Genomic DNA, 9,707 nt, shown 5'->3' with positions numbered 1-9,707 from the left:
AGGAGCCTGCCACCCCGCACCAACCAGACATTTAACGGCCTGACTGGAGCTACTAGGGTCGCTTCTCAACTGGGTGTTCTGGTTGGAAACCAGACACCTGGAAACCCTACCTGCTGCCCATCGCCCCAAGGGGCCAGTCCCACAGCCAGGATAGCCAGAGTGCTGAGATGCCAGGGCCATGCCCATTATGCCAAAAACAGTGTGTGTAGGGAAGTCGACACCGAACGGCTGTACCAGCTGTACACCACCCAGGGCTTCTCCCTACATGGAAAAGCCCCTGTGCGGCTGACCACGCCAGCGTTACAACCCCTTTGTGCCACCAGGAAGCAGGCCGCTATTTATTAACTCTGCTCAGCAATATTACTGAATAGCTTCCTCTGGGCCGTCCTACTCAGACTCTGCTGGGCCTGTCAACACCGAAGCCAGTTAGTGCTAGCTGTGAGGAAGACTCTGTCCACGAGGAACCAGACACCACGTGTTAACTCCACAGAGACCACTGAAGAGCCATGGGCTGGCAAAGGTATTAGTTCCTAACAGCCTGGGACAGATGCAAAGTAGTGCCTGGGAGAAGAGAGATTCTCTACCCCAGCAGCCAGCTCCTGAGCCCTCCAGATCCCTGACCCCCAGTATGGCTAATTTACTTATAATGTCAGGATACTGATGGAATAATAATTTAGGAATCGTACAAATCCAAAGCGACAGAACCTACAATCAAGAGCAGTTAAATGTCACTGGGGTCTGTTGGTGTGACCAGGTGGGGGAGGTAATTGCTCTTATTGGAGAGAGACAAGCTTCCAAGCCACGCAGAGATCTTCTGCTGCTCTGGGAAAGGGGCTCGGAGTCTGTTGTAATAATTGGGCCCAGATATTTACCCGAATTGTGAGCTCAGCTGTAAAAAGCAAGTAGAGGGTCATAAAATGCCACAATAACGAAGAACAACAAATGTGAGGGGGAAAGTACGAAAGCGAGACAAAACCACTGACTTCATCCAAACAAAAAAGCCTCCTGATATAGCTGAAGAACTGTGCTAAAATCGTGCCTGGCAAACAAGAGCTATTATGAACCAAAAATGAATAAACCAACATTTGGGCTAATTGTGAACAAAATATCCTGTGGCACCTTATAGACTAACAGACGTTTTGCAGCATGAGCTTTCGTCGGATGCAAGCATGTTGCATCCGACGAAGTGGGTATTCACCCATGAAAGCTCATGCTGCAAAATGTCTGTTAGTCTATAAGGTGCCACAGGATTCTTTGCTGCTTTTACAGATCCAGACTAACACGGCTCCCCCTCTGATATGTGAACAAAATGAGGCGATTGCTGTTCCACCCAACAGTCCCTTCAGAAAGGTATGGGGTGGGGGAAACTACCACAGCAAATTTCACCATCATGGCTGCAGCCATCTCCTGGGACCCTGGGCCTTCGTCATCCTACACCTGAAAAATGCCCTGACCAGACCGGGCCAGAGAGAGAGGGAGACAAATGGGCAGAGCAGTGGCCATCTGGCAGAATGCTGGGTTAGGAAAATATTGCATAAGCCAGCAAAGTCCTTGAAATATTAGTTCCAGGGGGCAGGGGCGGCTCTAGACATTTCGCCGCCCCAAGCAGGGCGGCATGCCGCGAGGGGTGCTCTGCCAGTCACCGGGAGGGCGGCAGGTGGCTCCGGTGGACCTCCCGCAGGCGTGTCTGCGGAGGGTCCGCTTGTCCCGCAGCTTTGGTGGACCTGCGGAAGGTCCACCAGAGCCACCTGCCGCCCTCCCAGCGCCCCGCGGCATGCCGCCCCAAGCACACGCTTGGCGTGCTGGGGCCTGGAGCCGCCCCTGCCAGAGGGGGCCTGTTCTGCAACTTTCAATCACTGGCTAGATGCCTTGTTCTGAGAGACCATGCAGCCACAGACTCCGTGTGTAATCCTAGTGACACTGGATGCTTGGAGAGAGGCAGCATGCTGGTTTTATCTCCATTTCACAGAGCTCAGCTGCAGGGGCACCAGCCAGGAGCAGAAGATTCTGGATTGACTCAGGTTTGATGCTCCATGGTGGTCGGTGGTGTGAAGAGTGAGTCGTGGCTGTGAACAGCCCACAAAACAGGGGTTACTCAAAGATAACCCCACCCACCCTCAGCTCCCAGCACTATCAGCTAATGGCAAAGAGGGATCAAATGCAGCTGACAGGGGACAGCTTAGCAGGTATTGAAAACATTGTATGTATTATTTCTCTGTATAAATTAAGTTAATTCAATTAACTACATGGAATATTTGTATGAGGCAATTCACTGGCTATTTTAGCAACTTTGCCATTTTGCTGGCACATTAATCTCATGGCAGGTCTTGGGCCAAAGGGCTTCCACCCAGATAGGGCTGTGTTTGCAATGCACATACAGTGTGGTCTTAAAGCCTGACCTTACCTTGCCCACTTGAACGCCTAGGTGCAACCCAGGAGAAATTTGCAGTCAGCACCTTACTTATATAACTGTCCTTAATACCAGGCTTATATAATTGCTTTGGGATATTGTCAAAAACCTTCTCGGAACCTCAGAGTCTACCTGCTCCTTCCGTCCTGTCAGTCCCATCACCAGCACTTCCTCAAAGAACGTAATTAGCCTGGTATTTCTTGGCCTCTCATCACAGCAGCAGGATAATGTTTCTTCGCTAAACAATTCTTTTTTTGTCAATAAAAAGATAAATGGATTTGCTAAGCACCATAAAGTTTATAACACCGTCTGTCTGTCTGTGAGTAGCCCAGCTAATGCATAACCTTTTGTCATCACTGACTTAGTAAGATTAATCGCTGATACCAGAAACTTTTCTCAGTACTAGTGCAAATGTCACTAGTTTCCCAGTTCCTCCCTGGATTAGTAGCGGTGGTGGGAGTGGGGGTAGCAAGTGGAGGGTTGGGTTGGAGTTAGCATTTCCCCAGAATTGAAGTAATTTCTGGCTCCTCTTGCAAGACAGAAATAAAATATCCCTGCTCGGGTGAAAACTCAATTGACAGGGAATTGAAGTGTGTTCCCTTTGTGACAGTAATTAGGCTAGTAGGTTGGAAGCCATTAAAATCTTGACATTCAGCATCCAAGTACAGAGAATATTATCTGGGCTTGTCTACACAGTGTGTTTGTGCATACCGGGCTGGGCTGTAACTTCGAGCACACACCAGTATGTGTCTGGCTGTGTGGACGCTGCTGTTCTCCTGGGCACAGTTACATACTATTGTTTGAGTGACTAGGGCAGTTCTGCAGCATCAGGGTGAGGGGAGTGAGGTGCTGGGGACGCTGAGCAGCACCCCCTGCATGCCATGGAGCCCTGCAGCCCCCCACGATGGGCACAGGGCTGGTGAATCTGTGACCCCTGAGTAAGAAAATGGGGGTTTCAAGTGACACAGAGGCTCCTGCAGACTGTCATTACGGTCACAGAGCAGCCCTGCTAATACCACCCCCCCAACCCCCATCATGCACTGAGATTTGGCTACTGAGGCTTAACACAGGGGAAGGATTTGCCCAGAAGGGAAAACAGGGACAGAATAAATCTGCATAAATGCAAATCAGGGAAATAGTTATTCCTCCTCATCTGCTACATTTTTCCAGCTACTTTAAATTGAGAAAAACCCTGATTCCTTCAGGGCGAGTTGGGACTTAGTCTCCAGTCTGTGTTCTCCCACATCTCAGAGAGACTCATCTATTAAACATTCTTGGTGCAGCAGAATTATTTCGGGAGCATCTAGGAGAGATTAATAATGAAACCTTTGCAAATGCTAAAATCCTTTGGCCATTTGGAAAAGAAAACGACACCACACACTGAATGCAGATAAAGATGAATCTTTTAGTGTAGTGAGGAAGAGAGGAAATGTGAAACAGCGCTACCCACAATGCAACGCTCTTCCAAAGCCTGTTGAAATGAACAAACCAGGATAACATGTACTTTGATCATTTCAAAGCATAAATATTCGTGAACGAACTAACTGTGTATTTGGATTGGTTTGCATGCTTGCTTTTTTTTTTTTTTTTTTTAAATCACCAAAATCAGCACCATTTGCTTTGCAGATGGTAAACAAATCTAAATGCTGAAGGAAAAGGAAGACATTCAGGTTTCTTCAGTCTTGCTTCTCACTCTCTTTCTTTAAGGGGTTTAAGAATTTGGCAGAGGTCTCGTCTAAGAGCCAGATTTTCTGCAGCAGGAGAAGGTCCTGTCCAAATGGAACACTTCAAAATGCTCAGCTCATCCTAGTTCCTTAGGCCTGATCCCGCAGCCCCAACTCAGTGAGAGTTTTGCATGAAGAACAGAGGACATAGGACTGGAAAGGACCTCCTGAGCCATCGAGTCCGGCCCCCAGCTGCTGCCGGCAACGCCGCCGGATCATTCCATTCATAGACTTGGGCTTCAGGATCAGATCCACATCCTCCCTCCAGGATTGCTGGTTTAGGGAACAAGAGAGAAATATCGTATGCACTTGCATCCTGAACAAGAGTTTAGATCAGTGGTCCCCAACCTTTTTCATCTGGCAGGTGCCAGACGAAGGACCGTGGCAGCTGTTGAGCATCCACCGATATGCTGCCGAAATTCGTCGGCGACGCCTCTGGATGATGTCGCTTGTTGGCGGCAAGTGGCGTCGCCGTCGAATTTCGGCGGCATTTCGGCGGATGCTCGACCGCCAGCCAGGACGTGGGTGCATTTAGATGCCGCAATGGGCGCCATGGCGCCCATGGGCACCGCGTTGGGGACCCCTGGTTTAGATTCTTTGCTCCTGTATAGCACTGTGAGCACTAGCACCATCGAGGTTTACCAGGGTAGCCTGAGGGGGACACCTGATTTTTGCAGTGCTGAAATTTAAAATAAAAGAGTTATTACTTCATCTTTTCCTAGCTGATTCGGCCCTTTTCCCTTCTATTTTCATAGTCTCTCCCCCCCGCCCGCACACACACCCCTCCTCGAGGGCAGTGGGAACCGCCTGGCCCATGTCCATGTAGGCGTTAATATTGCTGCCAGTTCTAGGCCGCGGCACTGGAATTTCCCTCTCGCGTTTGCAACGTGCCCATTCCATCAGTTCTGAGCTTGCCCCGTGTTCACTGCTAAATGGACCGTTGGGTAGGTAGCCGGGTTGGTCCCAGGATAGGAGAGGGGCACGGAAATACTGGACCAGCTTCTGTTGGTGAGCTGAGAAACTGCCCAGCTGGGCGAGGTGCCTGCCATCCAGACCTCCTCAGCCCCCAGAAGCCTCCAGCTAGCCTCCCTCAGCTGAGGAACTGGAAGAAGGCAGGAAAATGGATATTCTTGGGGACTTTTATGGCCCAACCTGAGAGCTGGGCAAACCAGTGAATTCCTCAGCTATTTTAATGGCTGCATAAGTGCATTGTCTATGCAGTCTGACAGCAACCCTTGCTTGCTTGCTTTTGTCAAGGGCTGGAGAACGCTGGCATTGCTGAAGAGCAAAGTTTTGCTGTATGAACACCATTTGGACAATCCCCATGACACGTGTAAACCCTACACAACAAAAGCTGTGGGCTCTGTGCCTTGTGTCTGCACAGACTTAGCAGGAACCGCCTACACATCTGATTAAATTCTTCTTTTTTTAATCTCCTGGACCGTCTGTGAATATCAGCAAAAGTCTCCTGACTTTTTTATTACACTGACAGATGAACAGCTTGTCAGCCACAGGATATGAAAACTAACAACAAATAAACTATGCCACAGGGTATTTTAAACATTGGATGTCTCTCTAAAACTATGCTCTAGCTCAATCGCAAGATGTGGGCTTAATGCAGGAATCAGAGGGTGAGACGTGGCCTTTGTTACGCAGCAGGTTAGATCACGGTGGTCCCTTCTGGTCTTAAAAGTCTGTGCACCTATGGGAATGGTTTTAACAATGAGGCACATGCCAGTATCCGCGGCACGCTAATGCTGAACAAACAGCCCCATTGCAGGACTCATGTATGTCCATCAAGATTAACCAGAGAGAGAGAGAAGAGAGCTCTGAACATTGGGTTTCAAAACTGAGCAGAGAATTAGCAAAATGCTCCAATCACCCTGATCGCTACCTGGTTGCTGGAATGTGCTGGGAAGAATGTGACTGACCAGGCCTTCCATGGCTGACACCTGCAGCTGGGAGAGAAGTGATCATGTCAGTGGGTTCTTGTGACTGAGCTGGAAAACGTCCACTCCTGCCTGCTGCTATCACCAGTTCTTCCTCAGTCCTCCTCCTCCACTACCGCAGGGCTCTCTCACGGGCTAAGGTGGCGGATTCTGTTACCCTTTGCTGGGGCTCTGCTTTATGCCATTTCATGGGCTAGCTAGGATGAGATTCCTTGACCCTACATGCAGATAGAACTTGGTGCCTCCAGCTGGCCTGGGGAAGCCGAGACTTCCCAATGCATAATACTCTGCATTCCTATGGGGCTGTAATCAGCGCTACAAGTATTAATGAGGCCACAGCACCCTGGGGAGCCGGTAAGTTTTATTAACACTTTTTATCCAGGTAAGTAAGGAGAGTCACAGAAAGGGGAAGTGACTTTCCCAAGGTCGCATACAGAATCAGCGAAAGAGCCTGGAACAGACCCAGGAGTCCAAACTCACAAGCCGCTGGCCTAACCACATGACCCCACATCGTCAAGTGCAGCAACCGCCGAGATAGCTGACAAGCAGCTTTTATTGAAACAGGTTAAACAAGGCAGGATTCAAACCTCCTCCTTTTCAAGGCTCAGGTAGCATCACAGGAGTGAGGGAGGGAGGATCAGTGGGTCAAAGCCAGTGCAGTCTGGGGGTGGCTGCTGAGGCCTGTACTGTAAGGAAGAGGGGCAAACTTCATAATGGACCACAGGGGCCATCTTTGCCAGGGAATTCTCATGGAGATTTTGTCCCAGAATGTCCCCTCCTGTAGGTTTTTCTTGATCTGGGAGAAACTCTTCTAACAAATGATCATGAAACCAAAGACAGGTCACAAACAAGATGTCACAGACCCAGAGATTTTATCGGGTGTTGATACCAGCATGCCCAGTACCTGTAAATCCAGTTCCACAAACTGACCTCTTGACACTGGAAAGATGGAGAGAGCAGCTTGGATTTTCCCAAACAGCCGGAAGTAGATCATGCCTACACATACAGAGAAAGCTCAGTAGAACTAGAGATGGTTTATTTCATGAACCAAAGATTCACAAAGGGACAGAACTGCAAAGACAGTGAGGAGGACAGCCCAGGTGAGGCGGCTGAAGTCACATGGACAACACTGTGCTAACATCATCAGTCATCTCAGTTCATACTTTGAATCAAGATGGAGCAATCAGCTCCCTGGACACAGTTTTCTCCATGGCAAAGAGAAATACAAATTACTCTGCCTTCTTCTCAAAACAGTATCAACTCTATTTAACAGAGTAAAAGATTTTCTAACAAGTGGCATGTTTCTAAGTGGTACTGTCACTTCTGTTTACCATACTTCCTCAGTACAAAAAGGTATTTCGGAAAGCAATTGATCACAAATTAGCTCGTAACATTGCATGATGGAATTTGAATTACTTTAAAAAAATAAATCGAGCTGCTAAAAAGCTCAAGAAAGTATGTGCAATTCAATTATGGTATATAAAATACAGCATAATTGAACTGTGCATATATATCATATATGGTGCATATATATCTACTAGACAATTTTGGAAGCTACAGTCACTTTGATTAAATTACAGCTGCTCATCCCAAAGAACCTGTTTGCAGACTTGCCAGTGTAGGCAAGAGGGTATGAAGAGTGGTATCCAGCAAACCACTCACCAGGCTGGTGATCAAGCTAGGAAGAAGAAAAGGAAGAAATTCAAAATAATACCAAAGAGTTTCTGAGAACAAGAGTCCCATGATCAGGAGGAACCTGAAATGCTGTGCTGGCTCGGAAGATACCACATACTCACACATACTGCATCCCGGGTGTTCTCTGATGTTAACCGTTCCCACCGTTAGCGCTACCCAGGCTGCACCTTTGAAAAATCTGCTTATTAAAGAGTAAAGCTGGGCTTGGATTTCAGATCGACGTCTTCTTCCATTTTTACTATGGAAAAATTCATAATTAGACCCACAGATGCTTTCTGCATTTTAGTTTAAATATTTCCGTATGGGATGTTAGATGGGATGGGATCTGAGTTACTACAGAGAATTCTTTCCTGGGTGCTGGTGGGTGAGTCTTACCCACATGCTCAGGGTTTAACTGATCCCCATATTTGGGGTTGGGAAGGAATTTTCCTCCAGGACAGATTGGCAGAGGCCCTGGAGGTTTTTCACCTTCCTCTGCAGCATGGGGCACGGGTCACTTGCTGGAGGATTCTCTGCAGCTTGAGGTCTTCAAACCACAATTTTAAGGACTTCAATAACTCAGACATAGGTTAGGGGTTTGTTATAGAAGTGGATGGGTGAGATTGTACGACCTGCATTGTGCAGGAGGTCAGACTAGACGACCATAATGGTCCCTTCTGACCTTAAAGTCTATGAGTCTATGAGTATTCAAATATAGTTATGTGAATCCCTAGCAAGTTTACCAAGAAAGCTGCTTTTCTGGTAGCGTACTCTCCTCTCTGGGGAGCAAAAGTTGCATGAATGCTGTATCGGGGCACTGAGATTTACTCTGAAGTCATCTCCTCTGCACAAGGTCTCCTGCTGCATAGGCTGAATTCTGGAAAGCAGCACAGAGTCAATCTGGTCTGTGTGCCAGGATTCTCCACAAGGGAGCAGGGAGCTGAGAATTTTGCACCCAGAGTAAAATTCACCCACTATGCAAATGGCCAACATACATTTCACCTTGTAAGTCCCATTTAAATCACCAAAATTCAGGACACGGGCTCCTGGGTGCTACCGATCCTCCTTTGCACATCAGATCTCTGGATGAAAAACACTAATAAATGCTAAATCCAACAGGGCAGTGGAAAGGATTCATATTAGCACAGTGCTTTGCTATTCATAATTTACCAATAGGTCAAATATTCCCAGTACCCACCTCTTACACTGGTTGATTTTGAAGCCACCAAAAAGGCCCTTGCAATTCTTAATACCAATTTGAGGTCACCGGGGGGATCCTGCGTTATTCGGACATGTGATGCGATGTTCACGTCCAATGAGGATCCACTCAGAACTCACGCAGACTGAAAAACAAGCAAACGTTGTGCACTCTACAGGGAACATCGAAGCAGCATGTTACTGAAAAGCCGTCCATAATTCTGGCCCCAGCCATGGCGTTTTACATGGCCTCAGAGTCTGCCCCTGGGCTCCTTGTTCTATTGCTGCTCGTTCAACGGAACGCTCACTGGCATGGTCCCATGTGATGAGTGTTTTTCGGGACGCCAAGAGCAAGTGTCGACTTCCCGCTTGAATTGCTTTGACTTTGGAGGAAAGGAAACATCAGAAGAAGAACGAAGGAAGGAAGGAAGATCCCATCAGAGAGCACAGTCTGTCTGAGCCTCCTCTGCACGTTGTCGAAACTACTCTCCTTGCTGCCTCCCAGGCCAGCAGCTGCCCCTGCGGGCAGGGAAGGGCTGAAATCCCGGCTGTATTGAAGTCAAAGGGAGTTTTGCTATTGACTTCAACAGAGCCAAGATTTCACCCTAGAAATTGAAGGTGCAGCACTGAAAAAGCCTGGTCATAACAGCTACACACAACTCATAGTCTACTCTAAAAATCCGTGTTTCCCTCTGTATGCCAATCCAGCCGCTTCCCAGAGTGCCGTTCCAATGGCATTTTTCAGGCAGAAAG

Source organism: Mauremys reevesii, linkage group 13 (assembly GCF_016161935.1).
Source record: "Mauremys reevesii isolate NIE-2019 linkage group 13, ASM1616193v1, whole genome shotgun sequence".
Taxonomy (NCBI): Eukaryota; Metazoa; Chordata; order Testudines; family Geoemydidae; genus Mauremys; species Mauremys reevesii.
The sequence above is the reverse complement of the archived record's forward strand: the minus strand, read 5'-3'. Positions refer to the sequence as shown.